The sequence below is a fragment of the Bos taurus genome, chromosome 22 (assembly GCF_002263795.3).
Source record: "Bos taurus isolate L1 Dominette 01449 registration number 42190680 breed Hereford chromosome 22, ARS-UCD2.0, whole genome shotgun sequence".
Taxonomy (NCBI): Eukaryota; Metazoa; Chordata; class Mammalia; order Artiodactyla; family Bovidae; genus Bos; species Bos taurus.
This window is the reverse complement of record NC_037349.1, coordinates 50,185,980-50,207,323: the sequence shown is the minus strand read 5'-3', so window position 1 is coordinate 50,207,323 and position 21,344 is coordinate 50,185,980. Positions and strand designations below refer to the sequence as shown.

Below are 21,344 nucleotides of genomic sequence, written 5' to 3'. Positions count from 1 at the left end.
CTGCTCAGGACCCCACTTCATTAGTCTGGTCATTGTAAATTCTTGAGGCCCAGCATCCCCTCCTCGCCCCACCTGCCTCCTGACTGGGAGAAGAGGAGCCAACCATCCAGGACAGACAGGTGGTTGCCCCTCTGAGCAGAGTAGCCTGGGTCTAGAGAATGATGGGGCCCCAAGCCCCATGCAGTACCCCATCATGCCTCATGTTCATGTAATTCCTTTACACTTTGACTTGTTTCTATAGCAGATCCATACCCCACAGGTGATGCCTCCCCCAGAGAAAAGCTTTCAAGGCAGAAGATGGGGAGAGTCCTGCAACAAGGCCGCCCTCCCCGCCTCCCCTGTGCTCTCCCTATGGCTGTGCTCCCACCCCATCAGTCATTTGGGTAGAGGGGCCCTCCTTCCCCAGGATGGATGTGGAGTGCCAAAGCCAAGCACTGCAGGGCCAGCAGATGGGGGCCAAGGCCAAAGAGAAGTCACTTCCATCTTACCTGTCCCTTGAGCCCAAGAGTTGAGACTATATAGTAACAGCCCTTCAGAGGTCATAGATGGGCAGGCCAACCTTGGGGAGGCCACAGAGAACCCCAGGAACAAGATAGAGTGGTGTTATGGCCAGCCCATCACCACCTGCCCACTTTTCTGTCAGTCCCTATCCTTCCCAGACACCCAGATCAGGGAAGCCCCAGGCTAGGCTGGGGAGGAGAGAACCCCAGCCCAAGCCCTAGGTGAGAATGAGAATGTCCCAGGTGGAGCATCTCCTCTCTACAGCCTGTGACCCCTCACCCCTAAGGTTATGACACCCAGACAGGGCCAGACCCCTCTCTCCCCCAGCCATCTGTGGCTCCTAGGCTTCTGAAGAGCTTCCTGGTATCAGGGAACTGATACTGAAGCACACTACACTTCTACCAAGACCTCCACACTTGAGAGCCTGCAGCTAAAGTACTAAGGAGCAGGGCTGCCTGAGATTTCTCTTGTGGGCAGCAGGCGTCTGGCAAGCCTCACTCAGTGCAAACTGGGGGCTTGGCATCAGCTAGAGGACTGTTCAGACCCTCCAAGAAAGTCTGCTGGCCCTGGCAGGCTGGTGCAGCACTGGAGCCCCCATCTTGACTCAGAGGAGGAGTGTGGGTGAGAGGGGGACCAGCAGGGCAAGATGGGTGTCAGTGGCATGGGAATAGAAACCACCCCACCCAGGATACCTGATGGCCTAGTTTCTAGACACCATCTCTAGGGTCAGAGGCAGCGCCCTGTCCCCCATATCCTGTGTACTCACATCAGGCAGGAAGCAGGCCTCTCGCTCCAGAGATGGTATGCCTGGACCAGCGTGATGCCTGAACATCAAAAGGCCCCAAATTGCCCTGCCTCAGTGGAAAGAGGTCCCTGGGGCTTTAGAACCAGGAATCTGGGCCTAGAAGCCTGACTCCCCAGGGGGTATTTGAAAAAGAAGCTGAGGAAATGCCAGCAACTATTTATAGCCTGTGGGATATACCAGCCCCATCTTCTTCTCCTGCCAGCCACCTGCAAGCTGTCGGGGTGAGCATCCCTGCTCTAGAGCAGGAGACCCCAAAGGTTCAGAGACAGCAGACCTGTCTGAAATTCCACAGCTCACCATCTGCACAGCCTTGGGAGCTGGGAGCAGGGCCAGTGCTAACCCAGGTTACAGTGTTGCAGGGGAAGGGTACTGGGATGGGGACATTTACTCAGAAGGCCAGGGCAGGGCTTTCAGCCCAGGCCAGGCTTGGCAGGCCTGGTCAACAGGAAAGGGTAGTTGAATAGGCCTTCTGGTAGGGGAGTGGAGTTCAGTTCCCTTTGCATGGAGCTAAGGCTGTCTGAGTATAGGGGTATAGGGGTGGTTGCTAAGGGGTGATTGCTGAGGATATGAATTGTCCTGTCAGCTGTTTAGGCGATCCAGCCATGGGGGCAGGGAGCAGGTCAGAGCTGGCAGTGTGAGGGGCACCGAGTGTCATTGAGGCAGGTCCCTACTGCTGGCTGAGCAGGCTAGAGATTAGAAGCTGAGAAGCCCTCCCAACCCACCCACCTGATGACAGTGCTTTCCTCGGAGTCCCTACAGGAGGCACCCCTGAGCCCCAACCTCATAGCCCTCCTGGTCTCCTAATGCTCTGACAGCCCATTCACCTCGGGCTTCTCTGGGTTTCTTTGGGGACCCAGGGTCGTGGCACCTATTTCCTCAGTCCCAGGCCTGTCTTCCAGGAAGATTCCAAGCTCCGAACAGGCAGAAACCATACCTGCCTAATGTCTATACCCCACCCTACCACCACCACATTGGGGCCCATGAAGGAGAGGGGCCCACCACGGGGCTGGTCTGTGTGTGAGGCAATTGAATGAGTTTGCCTTAAAGCGTTGGAAATGCAGCTGTACCTTGTGGCTAACTGGTTGAGCTGTTACCCAGGGCTCCCAGGACCTGGGGACCAAGTGTGACTGAGATGGATGTGGTCTCCATCCTCCCAGAGCTCACAGTCCTGCGGGCAGGGGGGACAGTGCTGACCCCCCAGAGTGGCTGGACCTGTGATGAGGGACACAGGAGACTGGGGATCCCCAGGAGGTGGGACTAGGCCATCTTCTTTGAGGAGAGGTCCCCGGGCTGCTGAGCTGGCCAGGTCCCGTGGTCCTGAAACTGCAGCCCTGACTGGGAGGGGAGGCGTGTCAGGACCTAGGAATAACCCCCTCAGAGCTGGAGTGGTCTTGATTGGCTTTCCCTGAGACAGGTCTCTGGGGAGGTTGCTGGGGGACTGCAAGGGGCACCTCTTGTTCACAACAACGGATAGCCTGGGGACACGAAGTCAGCCTCAGGCAGTGGCAGGGCCTCGGGTCACTGGCTCTCACTGACCTGAAGGACAGGCCAATTCAGATCTCCCAGGAAACTGGCTCCACGCATCTGACCGGAGACAGAGAACCCAACCAGGAAGTGACCAGGGACGTTCTGGCCAGGAACACTGGGGAGCAGACTGTGGGGTTACTTATCCCTTCAGCCTTATTTGGTTCTTTCCCAGCAGGCACTCCCTTCCCAGAGACTGGTTTGTCTTTCCCAGGGCCTGCCAGGGTGACCCCCCACCCCGATGCACTAGCCAGGCAGACACCTGCCCCACCTCCCAGGGACACGGGGTCAGTTGCCCCACATCTGGACAGGTGAAGCCCATTTTTCACCAGCCGCCAGACTGGAGCCAGGAGCCAGAGTCCTTCCTAGGAAACCATCTGCCCAGCTCAGGTTGCCTGAAATGGGCACCAGCATCTGAATAAACAGCCCTGAGTAGGGCAGGGCTAGAGGTGGTGGTGGTGGGGAGGCAGGGCCCCCAGCCCCACCCTGGAGCTCACGAGAGTCCTGCAGCTGCCTTTGTCCCATCAGTCCTGCTTGATGACCACACGGACCTCCCACCCCTCAGCCCCATGGCTAACTGCTGCCTGCCCACGATCAGCCGGGCTGAAGCCCTCCCAGGCCCTCCTCAGACAACCTGTCTTCTCTTCCTGGCACATGAATGGCCTCTGCTGCGCTCCAGGAAGACCCTGCCCGTGGCCATCCTTTGCCCACCACTACACCAGTCAAGCTGGGCTGTCCTTCTTAGTGTCCACCACTGCCCCAGTGCCAAGCACAGGCTGGCACACAGTGGGTGCTCAGTAAACATTGCTGCCCATGGTCATGACTGTGGGATGGGTGGTCCCAGGAATAATGCCTGAGCCAGCTTAGACCAGCAGTTCTTCCTGCTCCTCCAGCCCGCATGGCCCGATCCAGCTCTGAAGGCCTGACCCAGACTCAGAGCAGGACTGGGCCCCTAGTGGGAGCTACCCATGGGAGGCCCACCCGTAGTCCAACTGTCCCTGCTCCTGCCTACCTGGGGAAAGAGGGGACCGGCATGGCCCCTCCCACAAGCCCCATCTACAGGCTGTGGGGCTGCTGCGGACACAGTATCTGGATGCTCCTGCCTGGCACCCCTCACAAGGCTTCAGCCCCCACTTCGCCTGCTGCCTAGGACTGGGGGTAGGGGGCATATGGACCTTCTAGCATCTTTCCTGGGAAGGTCTGTCAGTGCTCTCTGTCTCCAGATGGGAGACTTCCAGATAGTGCAGGGCCAGGGGCTCTGGGGTCCTGGGTGCCTGTAGGACTGCACACCGGGCTCCCCAGGGACCTGAGGGCACACAGGGGTCCCTAACCGACCTGCCTATCCTTGCTATGAGATCTTGGGCCGGGGGTGGAGGGTGGGGGGTGTGTGTGGGGGGAGATGTGCCAGCCCCTCCTTCTGGGTACTTCAAAAAGCAGTGCGTGCATCCCCCAAGGTTCATTTTCCATTTCCTGTAGGTCGGATCTCAACCTGACAGGCATCCCCTCTCACCTCCCACTCACCACTCCTCCCGCCCCCTCCCCCGCCCCCTTTTCTAATACCCACCCCTTCCCCTACCTAATGGGAACGCACCCCCACCCCCACAGAGTGGCTTCCTCTCTCTGCGGCGTCTGGTTCCCACTGCAGCCAGAAGAAGAGGCCAGCACCCTGACCCCCTGCCTTCCTGCAGTCCCTGTCGTCTCCCCTCTGCCCTTCAGGCAGCCCCCATCCCGTCCTGAAAGAGCCCCCCCAACTTTGGGATCCCCCTCCCCAACCTAGGGCCCCCACCCCCAGCAAACTTGGCTCCTTTCAGCTCCCCTCCCTCTCGGGCAGAGGCAGGGCGTTCAAGTCCATTTAATCTTGGCAGAATGCAATTTCCTGCTTCAGGGAGCTGCCGGGTTTAGGAGGCTTAATGAGGGGGGAGGGGGGAGACAGGGAAGAAGAGAAGCTGAGCGGGGCTGGGAGATGGAGACTGAGTCACTGAGAGGGGTGGTCCAAGAAGCTCAGGGATGTGCCTGTGTCTTGGGGTTGCCTGGGGGTGTCTTTGGGGGATCACACAAGCGTCAGCTCTTCAGCTTCAGGTCTGGGGCTCCTTCGCACACCTCCCCACTCCAGCTATGCGGGGTGGAAATGGGGGAAGGGGAGGGGCCTCAAAGTGGCCCACAGAGTGAGTGTGTGTGTGTGAGTCATGACTCTGCTTGGCTGAATGGTGCGGGGTGCAAGTCCCAGTGTGCAGGTGGGGGAGGGGGTCCTGGGGAAGGTGTGCAGCTGGCAGGTCTCAGACCCCCAGGTGGGGAAGTGGGCAGCCGGGCTGGAATTTCAGCCCCAAATGGGATGTTTATCTGGATACTGCCACCTAGGAGGCAGAGAAGATAAGGGACAAAGGGGCCTCTGAGCTGCCGGCAGCCCCACAGCTGGTGGGGGCAGGGCGGCCAAAAGCCTGGCCTGCCACCCAGCACCCCAGGCAATCCCTGGGGAGACTGAGGCTGGGTGTCTTTCTGTGGTCCCTGCCCTGCAGCCCCACCTGGGCCTCTCTCCCCACCCCTCCCCATCCCTCCTTGCCCTGGTTCAGGCATTTACTTCCTGAAGAAGTCCTTGGAGGAGCCACGACCCATCAGAGTCCCCAGGCAGGGCTGGCAGAGTGGTGGTCAGGCAGGGGCGCCCACAGGATGCAGGCCGGGGGAGGGTGGCAGGTATTTTCAGGGAAAAGCAGACAGCCTGGAGCCCTCCAGGAGCAGCGCCCTGGATAGGGAGGTTCTGCTAAGCTTGCGGCCCCGGTGAGGGGAGAGAGCAAGGAGGATAGAGGGGCTCTGAGAGCTCTGGAAGCCAGTCTGAGCCCACTCTCTGCTAGGAATTCTCATTTATGGGGGCCTGGGAGAAAGGCCGATGAACACCACGGAGCCGCTTGTGTGAGGCACTCTTCCTCTGGGCTGCAGTCTCACCGCGTGTGAAGAAACGTAAGTGGGGCGAGGTTTCTGAGGAGTAGCCCAGACCTCCTTGGAAACAGGTGGGTCCTGCCCAAGCCCAGGGGTCATCTTGGGGTGTCCTTGAATGGCAGCCAGGTGTGTAGAAGATACAATAGAGACCCACCTGTGACCTTTGCCCTCCCACACGTCTCCAAGCCTCCCAGCTGCCCATGAGTAATGAAAACAGCATCTTCTCCAGAGAAGGCAGCCTGTCTCTCCAGCAAAGCTAACACAAATCTACCAATAGAGTATGCTCAGGGGCAGAAAGGCCTGCAGGCTGGAGGTCAACAGGAGCCCCCCACCCCAGCTCCTTGTGAAGGGCTGACCTGGTTCCCTGCACCTCTGCTTCCCCTCTGACTAGCTCACCAGCTGTCTGGGCTGCCTGGTGTCCTGTCACTGGGCCTCTTCCTCTGATTGACAGCTCCCCAGGGATTGTTCCCGGTCCACATCTGCCCTTACTCTGCCTCTGCTGAGCTCAGCGAGGGCCTTCCTGGCTCTTGCAAGGGTCAAAATGAAGCTCCTCTGCCACTTCTCCTATCCCCTGCGCCAACACGCATCTCTAGTAGACTCCGACACTGATTCTGCTCGAGACAGCCCGGTGATCTGGCCTCCAGGACACCTTGACAGGTCATGCCTCCAGCCTCTTGCCCAAGTTGTTCCTTCATCCTTCAAGCTGGGAGATCTCTGGTTCTTTAAGGCCCAGTGACACTGTCACTTCCTCTGTGTGGCCATTCCTGAGTCACTCTCTCAGCCCTCCGGGTATACACACCCGCTTGGATATCCCCTGGCCAAGCTCCAAGCTGATCTGGGGCCTCGTCACCTTGCTGACCCCGAGAGCTCCTGAGTCATAGAGGTTTGCAGAAACTGTGGGCTGGACACTGCAGTCAGGGCCAGAGTGGGGCTGGCCTAGAGGGAAGCAGGTGTGTGACCTGGGAGTCCCTCCTGTGCTATCACCGCATTCCCTTGACAGCCGGCATGCAGGCCTCTACCTGGGAGGACGGTGTGTTTGCCTTTGCTGGTAGAGGCTCCAGTGGGGCAATCCTGTGTGCCGCCCTGTAGGTCCTGGCTGTCTGAGGAGCTGAGGCAGTGGCTGGATATGGAGTCCCTTCTGCTGGCTGAAAAGGGTCCCCACTCTCTCCTGGGGCTCCAGCCCATGGCAGAGGAGTTCAGGTAAGCCCTCATGCCCCTGGGTCTCTCTGGCATCCACTGGAGAGAAGCAGTGAGTCATAGCAAAGGTGACATAGGCAGAGAATGCCCTACATACCAGATGCTGCTCCCAGCAACCCGCTCGTAGTGGCTCCTTTCATCCTCCCAGCACCCTGAGATGAGAGACTAGCTCTCATTTTCCAGATGAGGAAACTGGTCTCCAGAGAATAAGCAAAAGAATGTACGTGGGCCACGGGTGGGTAAGACCCTCAGGCAGCTAGGCTTGGAGTCAGAGGGTCCTTGATGGGGTCCCAAGGAGACCTTCCCACACTTGCGTGCACTCGTACTGCAGCCCCAGCCTTGCTGGCCCTGATGGTTGGGTAGGCAGAGTGAGGCCCGGTGAGATCAAAGAGCTCAGTGTCCCTGGCTGCGCCTGCCCGTGTTCCCACGTCCACGGGAGCCCCGGTGGCTGCTCGGAGAGCAAGACCAGAGCTGCACAGCCTCTGCCACCACCCAGGCTGCACACCAGTCTCCACACTTCTGTGAGACTCGTGTTTCTCATTTCCTATTTTGAGACCCATCTCCCAGCCCTCAGGGGGCCTCTCCAAGGTGTAGGGTCCAGGGCAGGCCTGGGCCCTGCAGGAACTTGATCCTCCAAACTCTGTGCCTTTAGGGTCTCCTGAGGTGGCCCCTTTTTCTCAACCCCAAGCCTATAACCCTAGCCTACCACTCCTTGGGGACAATTTTGTTGCTCAGTAGGTAAAGATTCTGCTTGCAATGCAGGAGATCCAGGTTCAATCCCTGGGTCGGGAAGATCTCCTGGAATAGGAAATGACAACCCACTCCAGTATTCTTGCCTGGAAAATCCCATGGACAGAGGAGCCTGGCAGGCTATAGTTCATGGGGTCGCAAGAGTAGTTTAGTGACTAAACTACCACCACCACTCCTTGGGGACAATTTTGTTAAAACTTCAGCCCACACTCGGGTGGAGAATCAGCATGGGAAGCTGGGATTTGGGAGCTTACTTACCCAATGGGCAAGGGCTCAGTGGCAGTCTGACCCACTTTTTGGCTGTGCTGGGTCTTCGTTGCTGCATGGGCTTTTCTCTAGTTGTGGCAAGCTGGGGCTACTCTAGTTGCCATGTGTGGACTTCTCATTACGGTGGCTTCTCTTGTTACAGAGCACAGTTTCAGTCATCACGGCTCACAGGCTTAGCTGCTCCTTGGCATGTGAGATCTTCCAGGATCAGGAATCGAACTTGAGTCTCCTGCATTGGCGGGCAGATTCTTATCCACTGTACCACCAGGGAAGCCCAGTCTGACCCATTTTGTCCATCCTCCCAGAACTGCACCCTCAGCTCAGAGGAGACTCCACCAGACCGTCTGAAGTTCGTGGTCCAGAGTGAGTATGAGATGTGTGGAGACATTAGCCTCCATGGCCTGGCAGTTGGTTAGTCATTCAGTTGTGTCCGACTCTTTGTGACCCCATGGACTGGAGACCGCCAGGCTCCTCTGTCCGTGGGATTCTCCAGGCAAGAATACTGGAGTGGATGGCCATTCCCTTCTCCAGGGAATCTTCCCAACCCAGGGACTGAACCTCTGTCTCCTGCATTGTAGACAGATTCTGTACTGTCTGAGCCACCAGGGAAGCCCAAATATAATGTAAGTGCTATGTGAATAGTTGAAGATGAGTGGAAAATTCAAGTTTTGGTTTTTGGAATTTCATGGAATTTGAGGCAGGACACTCGTGATACCTGCAGAATGCATATGTGACATTTGACCAAGACACAAGGTAGAGAGGTTGTCTTCTAAGAATTCAGGGGACAGCGACTAGCTGGGCAGTTGGGGGGCCTTTTTGGGGAGACAGTATTTGAATCTGGGAACTACAGATCAGCCCTACCCACGTGGCTGGCTCTGCCTGCAGAATGTGTGCTGGAATTTCTTCCTTGTTCCAGCCACCCAGCTCTCTGCGTGCCTCCTCTCCCGCAGGCAGGGGCTGGGTGCACAGAGAGGAGTGGGGAGAAGGCTGCCTTATGGTTGGGGGAGCGGAAGGGCTGCAATGAGGAATGGGGCGAAGAGAAGTCGGGGCAGCTTGGGCTCAAGGACAGGAATTGTGGGTACTTCAAGAGAGGACAAGGGGTCGGGCAAGCTGGGGGCCCCAGTTTTCCCCCAGGGACTGTGAGGAGACCAGCAACTGGGAAGGGGAAAGGGAGGGCAGCGACTTCCTTTTGAGGAGGAAATGCTCCTCTGTGCTCCTGACCAGCATCCTGGGGAATCAGGACCTGACCAGGACTGCTGCCTGAAGAGTACAGCTTGGGCCCAGAGACCCTTCCCTGTGAGCTGAGTGGGTGTGACTGATGTAGATGCAGCACACAGTAGGTGTTCAGACAGGCTGTGGACACCTGAATGCATTGCTCTAAGTGGCAGGAATAGTCCGGAGGTGCGGGAGGCAGGCCGGCCAGAGGGTGGAGTGTGGATTTCTGATCTCTCCCTAGGCAGGCCCTGCCCCTTCCCTCCCTCCAAATCCCCCTCCCACCTTATCCCTCCATCTAGGTTGGTCCCTGCTCCTTCCGCGGCAAACATGAGCTTTGCTGAAACTTGTCCTCGGATTAAAGCTTAAACCACTGTCTCAGGGGAGCGGGGCAGGGAGCCCGGCCAGCCAGGCCACATGTGGAGGTGTATAAGGCTAGGAAGGAAGCTACTTTCCCCATTCCAAAAGTCTGGGTCAGATCTCATACACAAAAGGGAAAAGTGAGGGGACCCTGGCTGAGCTGAGCATCCCCAGCAGCTCTCCTAGTGATCTACCCAGGTGCCTGTCCTCTCGCTTGATGCTCACCACTCCCTTTCTGGCCCCCAGAAGCCAGAGGAATCCTGTAAAATCTTAAATCAGACTCTACTGCCCTCATTACCCTCAGGCCAGTCCTAGTCATTCCTCAAGCAGAGGCTACACCCCAACATTCAAGGGGACCCTAGTTTGGAATCCCCAGACAAGGTTGCCCAGGCTCCTGCTCCTCAAGGACTCGGTATTCCTTTCTGTGAAATGGGTGCACAGTGATGTTCTGACCAATGTAAGCCAGAGGCCCTCATCCTTTCTAAGACTCCACAGATAGCACAAGTGGAGCCCCTGATTCCTGGATGCAGGTTCAGAGGCCAGGTAAGGCCAAGGGGTCCACTCCACCCAGTTATGTTCGGAAATTAAACCCTCACAGGGCAGGATGGCACCCTGTCCCAGGGCAGGGGGCGTAGGCTTGGCTTCACTGCCCTGCCAACCACACGCGGAGCAGGGAGGTTCATCATTCTGGATGGAGTGCTTAGCAGGCACTAGGTTGGCCAGGGCGGTCCCAGCTCCCCACTGCCTGGCATCCGCCCTGCTACCTGATACTCCTCTAAGGCAAGAGGCCATGAGCTGTAATGGGGAGATTCTCTGCATAGAGCCTTCCTCCTTGGCCAGTCCCAATGCTGCTGTGCCCCAGATGCCTTACAGCCTAGAATAGGCGATGGCACTGGCCAAGATCCTCCATTTCCTGGCTCCTGAGGGATGGAGACCCAGATGGGATACTCTGGCCTTAGATCTCTGGTCTGAGGCTAAGGACAGTGGCCTCGTATTGAATCCAGGCTAAGGGAGGAGGACCAGGATGGCAGGGTGCCCAGGGTCTGCCCACCAGCCCCTCCCACTTCGGGGGGTTGCCTTATCTGGGCCCCATTTCCCTGCTGGCAACGAGGGACCAGGGGAGGCCATGCCGCGGCTGTCACGGAAGGGACATTCCCCAGTCATTTGGAACTAAGTAAGTCCAGATCTCGGCTTGCAGGCCTGGCTGCAGGACCCTCCCTGGGCCCCCCTCCCCCAGGACTGTGGCCACACAGACACAGGGAAGGGGGTGTGTGCCGCAGATGTGGGCCTGGGAGGCAGCCAGAAACCCACAGGATCAGAGCCCAGCGGACTTCGCTTGGTTGGGGGCCTGCCCTGGTCTCCCCTAGCTCTGAGACACACCTCTGCCTGAAGGACTATGCCTGCCCCTGGCCGGGGGAGGTGGGGGGGCACTCACAACTAGATTTTCCCTGTCTTTAAAGCCAAGGCAAAGTTGACCTTGAGTCTCTGGGGCCGTAGCTGGAGACATTCTCTCCTCAGGCCCTCTCTTCCGTGGAGGAAGAAGCAGCACATGGGCATCCATCCCTGCCCTGTCCACAGCTCCAGGGAGTGGGAGCAGAGGCCCAAAGATCAGGGTAGGAAGCAGCACCCAGCCCCTGGCCAGAGTGCAGAGGGGCCCTGGGCAGAGCCCTTCTCTCATTCCGTGAGGATGCTATATCCCAGTCTGTGTTCTGGGTGCTGGGGAAAAAGCAAATAGAACAGTTCCTGCCCTCTTGATGCTGATAGTCTACCAGGGGTAGAGAAATGGACAATAAACAATAAAAAAAAAAAAAAGAAGCAAAGGAGGAGAAAAAGAGAGGAAGGGAAGGCAAAGTCAAGCGCATTGGGGTGGTGGTGACAGATACTACTTGTGACAGGGACTATCTGAACAAAAATCTGAAGGAGGTAAGGGGCTGGCAGGGGGATGCCTGCAGGAAGATCATTCAGGTTAAGTCAGTTCAGTCGCTTAGTCGTGTCCAACTCTTTGCAACCCCATGAATCGCAGCACACTAGTCTTCCCCCGTCCATCACCAACTCCCGGAGTTTACTCAAACTCATGTCCATCGCATCGGTGATGCCATCCAACCATCTCATCTTCTGTCATCCCCTTCTCCTCTCGTCTTCAATCTCCCAGCATCAGGGTCTTTTCCATTAAGTCAGTTTTTTGCATCAGGTGGACAAAGTATTGGAGTTTCAGCTTCAGCATCTGTCCTTCCAGTGAATATTCAGGACTGATTTCCTTTAGGATGGACTGGTTGGATCACCTTGCAGTCCAAGGGACTCTCAAGAGTCTTCTTCAACACCACAGTTCAAGAGCATCTATTCTTCAGCACTCAGCTTTCTTTATAGTCCAACTCTCATATCCATACATGACTACTGGAAAAGCCATAGCTCTGACTAGACGGACCTTTGTTGGTTAAGGGAACAGTCATTGAAGTGTGCCTGGTGTGAGAGGAAGAGAGAGAGGAGGCTGTAGCCAAGAGCAGGAGGACGTGAGTCAGATGAGGAGGGGGGCTGGGGAGACAGCCACTGCAAGGACTTGGCTTTGACTCTCAAGGAAGTAGGAGCCATTGAGAACTTTGGTCAAAAGAGAGACAGGCCCTGACTTCCATTTTAACAGGGCTTCTCCGAATCCTGGCTGGTTAGCAGGAGGCAAGAGCAGAAGCAGGGAGCCCAGAAAGCAGGCTCCTGTCCCTGTCAGGCGAGAAACGAGATTGGCCGCGGAGGTGGTGGCTGCAGAGGCGATGACTGCGGAGCTGGCGGCCAGGGAGAAGGTAGGAAGTGGTCACCTGACATTTTGTATATTTTAAAGGTGAAGTTGAAAGGTCTAGATGGAGATGTGAGAGTCCAGGCTGATTCGAAGACTTTTTGGCCTGAGCAGCTGGGAGGATAGGACTGTCTCAACTGAGCTGAGCAAAACCAAGGAGTGGCTCCAGATACAAGGTCTTTTGAGCCACACTCTGCAGCCCCCACCTCTACCCAGTGGTGGGGGCTGCCCAACCATAAATGATCCTGGGCCCAGCCACCCAGAAAAAAGGCCTGCACCATGGGGGCAGGGGAAATGCAGAATTTCCATGTCAGTTCTTAGTAAAGATTCTTTTCTGGAGCAGATAAGGATTGAGCTCTAGGCCCAAGACCTGGGCTCCCCAGCAAGGGCTGGGCAGGCCCGAGTGGGTAAGGGATGGCTGTCTGGCCTCTATCTAAACAGGATATGCTCAGGCTGGCTGATGGTCATGGGTCACTTGGCAGCCAGTCAAGCTTAGGCTCACCCGACCCCCACCTCCCTCAATATACAAACACACACACACAGAGTAATACAAACATGGGATGAGATGAGTATGGGCAACTCAGATCCCATGACTCCCTCTTTTGTTCACTCTGAATGCACACGAGAAGCAGCGGCTGATGAGTCTGTGTGGGGCCCAGCCAGAACACAGAGAGACCTGGGTGTCTCGGTCTCTGGATGGACTTGCAGGACCCCTAGGGTCTAAAAAACCTTCTGACCCAAACATTAGGACTGGCTTCCTGGGAGGTCGTGTCTTCCCAGAGGCCTACAGGATCTAGGAGGAAATAGGAAAGGCTTCCAGCACAGGGGATCAGCATGTGCGAAGACCCAGAGATGAGAGCGAGGGCAGAACTCTTCAAAGAGGCCTGGGAGGCCTGCAGGGCTCCAGAATGGAAGGGGAGGATGAAGCTGCCTCAAGAAGGGAGCCTGGCCCCTTGTGCAGAAAGGGACAGTGTGTGGAGGGTGATGGAGGTGGCCACAGGCTCTGGGCTAGAGGAAACACAGGGCTTACACTGGTACTGAAGAGCATTCCTAGCAGAGGGGACAACAGCAGAAAAGGCCTAGAGGCAGCTTTGGGGAGCAGCCAGGGAGGTGGGTCGTTCCAGCTTTTGATCGGCTCGGAGCCAGCCCCTGGGGCAGGCTGGGCAGAAGGCTGAGCCAGGCGTGGGTGACTCCTCACCGCCCGCCCCCTTCCCGGTGCAGCAAGCACGGCCTTGCACCCCCTCCTGGGGGCCCCCTTTCCATCACTCCCCCTCTCTGGGATCCAGTTCCGGGCGGGTGGGGGCTGGGCCAGAAAGCAGGCAGCGCCTGGGGCAGAGGAGATGAGAAAACCAGAAAGTGGGGAAACCTGAGCCAGCAACGCTAGGGCTGGGCGGGCCAAGGCTTGCTCAGCCGGCTAGGCCCGGGAAACAGGTTCCCCGGAGACACAGGCAGAGGAGAGAGTGATGGTTTAGTGGGCCACCTTCGTGGAGGGGGCACGGCCGGTCCCTGAGGCCCAGGCCTGCCTTGTCCAGCCTTCCAGATGCAGAGACCAAGAGGGCAAGTTTTCTCAAGTTTACCCACAGTGGAGGCCAGATAGAGGCAAATAGTGTAGACAGAGGTTAGACAGGCAGCAGGAGGCCTAGGGCTGCACTTCAGCCCCCAACAGCACAGCCTGGAAGAGCAAGAAGGAAACTAAACAGGCATGAGCACTGCCAGAAACAAAGTCTGGGCCAGGCTGAAGGCTGGGGGTGTCTGGGGGAGACCTTCAAAGCTCTCCTGCCTGTTACCAGCACTATCCCCATGGGTGGCGACTGGGATAAAGGGGGCCAATTCTTTCTCATTTGTAGCCCTCACTATCAGGCTCTGTGAGACCTCAGGAGCTCTGGGAAGCTGAGCCCAAGGCTGAACAGCCAGGATGTCACCCCAAGGGCCTGTCCTCATGTAGGAAGGGAGAGGGCACTGCTCCAGGATGGGAACCCCAGAGAATCGGTCAAGGTGGGGAACCAGACCTGGCTTAACCATCTCTGAACTTCCTACCACCTTGCATGTCCAGAGCGGCACTAGTATGGGCCATAGGGACTGGGCATGCCTGGGGTCTGGGTGTCCACAGAGGAAGGAGGGACAGAGGCCAGGCAAGGGTCAGCCTGACCTGGCCTCTGTTCAGGTGGCCCCACGGGGCATCCTGGGTGGCTCTCAGGTAGAGCTGGCACAGCTGAGTAGCACTGAGACAGAAAGACAGAAGGACTCAGGGTGGCTGTGAGAGTGTCGGGTTGGGGCAGCCAGTCCAGAGGAGCTGGGTAGCAGGCAGGGAGTTGGCTCCTGGCCTCTTGGCTCATGTTCCCTCTTGGATCTGGTGTTACAGGGATTTGCCCTCTTATTCATTCAATAAAGATTTATTGAACTCTCTAAGTGCCACGTATGGCTCTAGCACTCATTGCCAGCCCCCGCAGCACTGGTCTGCAGGCCCTTGGCTCCATGTGGGCCCCGTGGCCTGGCCCTTTCCTCCTGGAGCCTTCCTGTAGCTCCGGAAAATGCTGCTTTTCTCACACCACAGCTGGTGGTTACAGGCCTCACTCCGCTTCTCCCAGTCTCCTCTTCCTCAGCTGTACAATGGGGCAGCAGGACTTGCTTCTCAGTGGGATTGTGAATGGCATGCAGGGCTTCCTGGTCGGGCATCAGGCTGGTTTCAAGGAGTCCCCTGAAATTGGAGATAAAATCACCGTAGGCTACAATGTTCCTCCCAATAATACATATTATATATATAATAACATATATAGTGATACAAAGTGCTCATCCCAGCATGATACACAACAGGACAAGGGTGCAGTATAGATTCACTGCTGCAACTATAATTGTTTTGATTTCTATTATTCAACCTTCTCACAGTGATTACAAGAGAACTGGCATCATTCCACTATGTGTAGCCAAGCCTAGCTCCAACTCTTTTCTCTTCTGCTGTCCCCTTCCTCCGACACCACTGCCACCAAAGGCCTCCGTGTGCTGAGAGGCCTGTGTGTGTGTCTGAGAGGTGTTCCATGGATAAATCAGCTGAGTCTCTTTCCTTCCCAACCCAGCACCCTGGAGTCGTTTTTGCCAAGTCCCCACAGGTCTGCTTTAATGACCAGGATGATGATCATGCTGGTAGTGGTGACAGAGGTGGCCAGGGAGCTCCGGGGTGGTGGTGGAAGTGATGGCTTTGGAAACCCTCAGCAATGATGGTGGCATAGGCTGCACTGGTAATGGTGGTGCAGTGGCAGTGACCTCAAGGGTGACCCTCATACAGAGAAGGGGGAAATGAGGAGGAATGATTGATACGGTGTTTTTAAATGAGGCATGACGGTGAGAGATGCACAGGCGCTGTCACTCCAGCCACTGTATCTGCAGGCTGGTGTTTGCTCACATCCAGTGGCCAGCCTCCGCTTGGAGCATGCGAACCAGCAGTCCAAGTGTAAGTCTGAGTCAGGAGACCCTCAGCAGGATCCCTAACATACCTAACAACCTACATTTGCAGTCAACCAGCCAATAGGTCAGAGTGAGAGATGTCTTGAGTGGGGGGTTAGCCAGGAAGAGAAAGGAGAGGAGGAAAAGAGAAAGGCGAAGAGAGTGAGGAGGAAGCAGACAAGGAAAAATAGGGGGAGAGGAAGGAGGGGAAAACGGCTTCCCTGGTGGCTCAGATGGTGAGGAATCTATCTGCCTGCAATGCGGGTAGACCTGGGTTCTATCCCTGGGTCAAGAAGATCCCCTGGAGAAGGGAAAGGCAACCTACTCCAGTATTCTTGCCTGGACAATCTCATGGACAGAGGAACCTGGCGGGCTATGGGCTACAGTCCACGGGGTCACAAAGAGTGGGACAGGACTAAACACACACAAGGAGCGGGGAAAGGAGGGGAAAAGAAAGAATAGAAAAGAGAGGAGAAAGGGGAGGGAATAGGAGAAGAAGGACAAGGGAGAGGACAAAGAGGCCCATGCCCATTGGGACCTTGGCAAAGTGCATGGGGCAGGGCTGAGTCTGTGGTCCTGGCTGGTGAGGCCATGGCCTTGGCCATCGCGTTAGGTTGGGTGGAAGGTCCCTTCCTGGCATCAAGGTGGGCCCAAAGCTCAGTTGCAGAGCCCTAAAGTCTGCAGCCCTCAGGAATCCACTTGAAAGCAAATGTGGCTTTCAGGAACCCCTAGCTGGCTTCTCTGGGATGTGGAAATATAAGGGGTGGGTCCGTGGAGCTACTGGCTTGAAATAGGGCTGGCTGCTGGGGAGATCACAGGGAGCCCTAGAGATGTTGGATGGAGCTGTAGGGCTGACCTGGCCTGGGCTGGAGGCGGAGGACAGGTCCTGCAGTGTCAGCCGTCCCAGGGGCTGCACTGCCACCTGCTGAGCGGCCCGGGCAGTCCTGGGTCCTAAGCTGCGGGGCTCACGCGAGGCCAGGCGTGGCGGGCAGCGAGTGGGAAGGACGGACACGGCAGGGGGTGCGCAGGTGAGCGCAGCCTCTTGCTCTCTGGCGCGCCTGCCCTTCCCGCCAGGGAGTTGAGTGCCCGGGTAAACACCAGGCGCGGTGTGCGCGGTGTATCCACGGAGAGACAAAGCCGGGGCGGGGCGGGGGCGCCGCCCGCGAAGCCAGGGCGGGGGCGCGGGGTGCAGGTTAGCCTTACCGGGCGCGGGCTGCCCCACCGCCTGGGATCACCGAGCCCACCCTGCGGACAGGTGGAGCGGGGGCGGGACGGCGGCCGGGCGGGTCCCGCCCTGGGGGTGGGGCCGGGCGGGGCGGGCGGGGCGGGGCCGCACTATGCAAATGTCGCCCACGGGCGGCCAATTGCCGGCGCTCCCCGCTCGGCTCCGAGCGCCCCGTCCCGCCGGCGGCCGCGAGACCAGAGAGAGCGAGCCAGCGAGCGAACGGCCGCGGCCCGGTGAGCCCCGGGCGCAACCCAGCGCGGCCGCCCGGCCCCACTCCAGAGACCAGGCGAGCACAGTGCCTGTGGGCCAAACCGAGCGCAGCGCCCCGAAGCCGAGCGCGCGCTGTCGCCCGCGCCCCGCGCCGGGGAATGCGCCCTCGGCGCGCCGGCCAGGGGGCGCCCGCAGCCCACCCGGGGGGAGGCGGCCCCGAGCGCCCCTGAGCCTTCCCATGGCCCGGGATGGGGTCCGGGGCCTCGACTGCTGACGCGCCCAAAGCCAGCAGACCCCGTTAAGCCGGGGCCGCGGCGCCGACCCCGGATCAGGCACAGCAGCGAGAGGGCGCGGGCAGGGCCATGGCCCCGGGGGGCCGCTAGCGCGGACCGGCCCAACCGGGAGCCGCTCTGCTGCCGCCGCCGCCGCCACTCGGGAGCCCAGGCCCCGCCGCCGTGGAAGAGGTGAGTGCGGCGGGAACCGGGAGGGAGCGGGCAGGCGGCCGGGCCACCCCGCGATCCCTTTGGGACCCGCGGCACTGCAACTCTGCGGAAGTGTCAGGGGCGCGGGGCTCGGAGAGGCAGGGCGCTTCCCGCGGACGCGAGGACGACAGGACTAGAGTGGGCGCTGTACCTGTCAGGGCTGCCGGGACCCTCAACATCGAAGCGACGTGGAGATGTGTGAAGGATGTGGCCTGCGGGGTCACCAGTGTGCAAAGCAACTTTTTCTCCGAGAGGTTCTGGGTGGGTGGGTGCTCCCATACGCCTCCTTGTTGCTGTAGCTGGAGACCTGATGCCCCTTCCCCTGGCTGAGCTCTCCCACTAATGCCTCAGGCAGCTCTCTTCCCTAGTAGGTACCCCTGCCCTGTCTCAGTGTCGGAATCTGGGGATCGTCTGCTGGAAGGGAAGCGCTACCCTGGCAGCCCCCTCGTGGAGGGTCTCCAAGATCAGCCGGGGCAGGACAGCCAGCCCCAAGGCTTTTCTCCCAGCCCTGTGCCAGCCCCCCGACCCCCAGCTGCTAGTCCGTGTCTGCCTTCCAGCAGGGCATTTTGCTTGGATTAGGGGCCCTGCTGTATGTGGGTAGTAAGTGAGCTGGGAGAGCCTGCAGTCAAGCCCCCCCTCCACCCCAATCTGGTCAGGCTGGGGCCCAAGTGGTGGAGTGGGCAGGGGACAGTAGGAGCTTGGTGGACTTGCCTAGAGCAGGTGGGACCAGAGAGTGTCAAGGTGGCCCAGGAGGGCTCGGCTGGAGCTAGGGCTGCAGGCCTGCCTGGATAAATAACTTCTGATTCTTGAGATAACTGTGTTATGAACACCAGCCCATGAACACCCGGGGGAGGTGGGGTGTGAACCTAAAGCGCTAATGTGTCAGCTCTGGAGATTGGGGGTTCTTGTCCTCATCAGTTCATCCAGACTGTCTCCCAGAAGCCCCTGTTCTAATTGCAGAGACAGAGAAACTGCACCCAGAGGTTGGTAGGTTCATGCCAGTCCCGGGGGTTGAATGGAGATGGAGCCTTTTCCCAGGCTGCACAGGGAGTGTGCCCGGACCCTTGGGGTAAGGTGTCCTGGAGAGTGAGGACACTGGGCATGCTTCCCCCTGCTGCTGCCCCTCAGTTCTGAAGGAGCCAGGCCCGGAAGTGCGGGGGTTGGGGAGAGGAGGGAACCTAGCCTCAGCCCCCTGCTGCTCTAGGCACACCTTGAGGGGGAAGATGGAGCCAAGCCCAGGTGACCTTGACTGGGAAACTCTGACCACGAAAGAGGGGTTTTCAACACCAGCTGTGCTGGGGTGTCTCTGGTTCCTGGTCCATAGGGTGTTGGGGGAGGGGGAAGCCAAGGAGTCGGAAAGAAGCTCTGGCCTGCTGGAGGGGGTGTCGGAGGAGCTAGATGAGGGGTAGGGTGCTGTTAATAATTTTTCCATCATGTCCCCCCCCCGCAGCATTTCCATCCAGTTCTCAGCTCGCAGGAGCCAACCTTCCTTCCCTGAAGCAGGCTCTCCACCCCCCTACCCGCGCCCCCCACCCCTCCAATCCCAAGAAGTCTGGATCAGGCTGGACAATGTGACCTCCCAGCCCCCTGCCCCGCCCCCAGGTGCCTCCGGACCCCCTCGTCTGGCCGCCCCTCCCTGCGCCCCTTGCCAGCCCCAGCTCCTCGGTTCTTTGTTCCAGCGTCTCTCCTCCGTCCCTCCCTCTCTCCTCCCTTTCTCCTCCTCCCTCCCGCCTGCCTCCCTCCCTTGCTCCCTCCCGCCAGCCTTCTTTCCTTCCTTCTCTGCTCTCCTCTTGGTGGGCTCCCAGGTGGCGGCGGCTGTTCCTTCTCTGTCCACCCATCTGGGCTGGACCCGACTGCTCCAGGGGCTGCTCTGGGACTGGGGCTGAGTGGAATGCATCCAGGGGCTGGCAGGGGAGAAGCAACTGTGGAAATGACTGCCCCATCCCTATCTCTGTCCTCCTCCTCCTTCCTTCTCCTCCTCTCCTCCATCCCCCAAGCTGCCAAAGAGGGGGGCCTAGACTTGAGCCTGAGGCCCCAACAGATTTGAACATCCCCGGTTCACCCCTTTAAAAGGCCAAAGCATTGTGGGAGGTCCCTGTAGGGGCCCAGTGGAGCAGAGCCCTCCAGGTTCCTGGACTCCGTGGGGGGACTCCAACACTGTCCTTGGTGACCCTGACCTTGTCACCATGAAAATGGATGTAGGAGAAATGAGGTCACAGGGAGGAGGGGAGGCGAGTCACCCCAGCCCCCTGATACCTCGGATCAAAGCTCTCCAAGGGACTCAGCCTGCATCTAGCCCTCCCCGAGAGAGAGCTAGAGCAGCGTCTCCCCACTTCCTGAGCCCCACCCCACTAGCAGGTCGAGTTCTTGAACAAACATATATATATATATGTATATATATGCTTGTAAGGACTAGTGCAGGCATGCAAGCTTGGATGTGTGTATCCACAGCTGTTAGAGGGGCCTCCCAGGTGCACCCGAGGGTGCCAGTAACTGCACAGCCCTTTCTCCCACCCCCCCACCCCCCGCAATCAGGGCCTGTTCTTCAGTCAGCTCCAGCTTTGTGCCCCAGCGGACAGGGGGCACGGCTGGTTCTGATTCTGCCCTCCCTCAGCTAGCCTCCCTAGCACCTGTAATGGGAGGTTTTGATGGAACCTGAGAGGTACTGCAGGCACCCCGGAGGGGGTGTGTCCACAGAGAGCACCACATGGGGAATGGGCAGGCCACTTGAAGCTGCACTTCCTGTCCGAGGAATCACCAGTGGTTTGCTTGGCAGGAGAGGCAAGGGCTCAGGGGAGGTGGGTCCCGGGAGGACATCAGGGTCTGTCGAGTGGGACTGGACAGTCCTGATGTGGAGCCTTGCCTCAGTGGATGCCAGCCAGGGCAGGGGATTAACAGATCACAATACCCCTCACCCTCCCCTCCCCACCCCAGAGTCCTAGAAATGGGCCTAGGGTCCCTGTCTCCCATGGGAGAAGGAAGTAGACCTGGCAGTTCTGGGGGGTGGGGCTCACATTGTCATTGTTGCCCCCACCCACAGTGCATCTGGGTGGGGGGGTGTTGGGAAGTTGGCGCTGATTTTCGCCGGGAGGGAGCAATATGTTCTGACAACTGGTGCTGGGCTGCGTTTACCCAACAGCCAGCCTGCCTGGGGAGACAATATTTGAAAAACATTGTGTGGAAACTTGGGCCTGCTGGAGGTTTGTATCAGAGCTCTGCCGGGGACACTGAGGCTGGCTCAGACCCTGCCCCTGGCCTGCTGGCCACCCTAGCTCCCCTTCTTTGGTCTCTGTAGGCAGAGCTGGAAGTTTCGCGGGCAGGAAGTCCTTCTGTATGTCTGACCTGGATCCCTCCTGCTGTGATTTCAATAGAAGTAGACCCTGCTGTTCTTTGCCTTTCCTGTTCTGGCTGCTGTCTCTCTCTCTAGGCCATCTATGTGTTTCTCACTTATCCTCCGCTCTCTCCTGCTCCCAACTCAAATCATCAGGCTCAGGTTTCCCTTTACTGAGAGGAGAGATTTGGCTGGAGCCTGCAGGACTGGACCCATCTCTTCCCCCATTCCCTGAAGTGGGAGAGGAAGGAACAGCCCATTTGGTTGGGGGGTGGATGCATGGAAACTGGAGAAGGATGTAAGATCACCTCCTTGAGCTG

General features: G+C 58.4%; 1 protein-coding gene across 4 annotated transcripts in view; it reads left to right on the top strand.

Moving 5' to 3' along the window:
• Positions 1–6,836: 6,836 nt before the first annotated feature.
• Positions 6,837–21,344, top strand: part of SEMA3F (semaphorin 3F) — a 39,103-nt gene continuing 24,595 nt past the window's right edge. For 2 of the 4 annotated variants that reach the window (XM_005223007.5, XM_002697033.7), the window contains exon 1: positions 17,166–17,675. The gene's annotated coding sequence lies outside the window, so the exon portion shown is untranslated. Of the gene's footprint in view, positions 6,965–8,120; positions 8,342–12,188; positions 12,343–17,165; positions 17,676–21,344 lie in introns of those variants that run through there. The other 2 variants (XM_024983272.2, XM_024983273.2) reach the window with 2 other exon arrangements.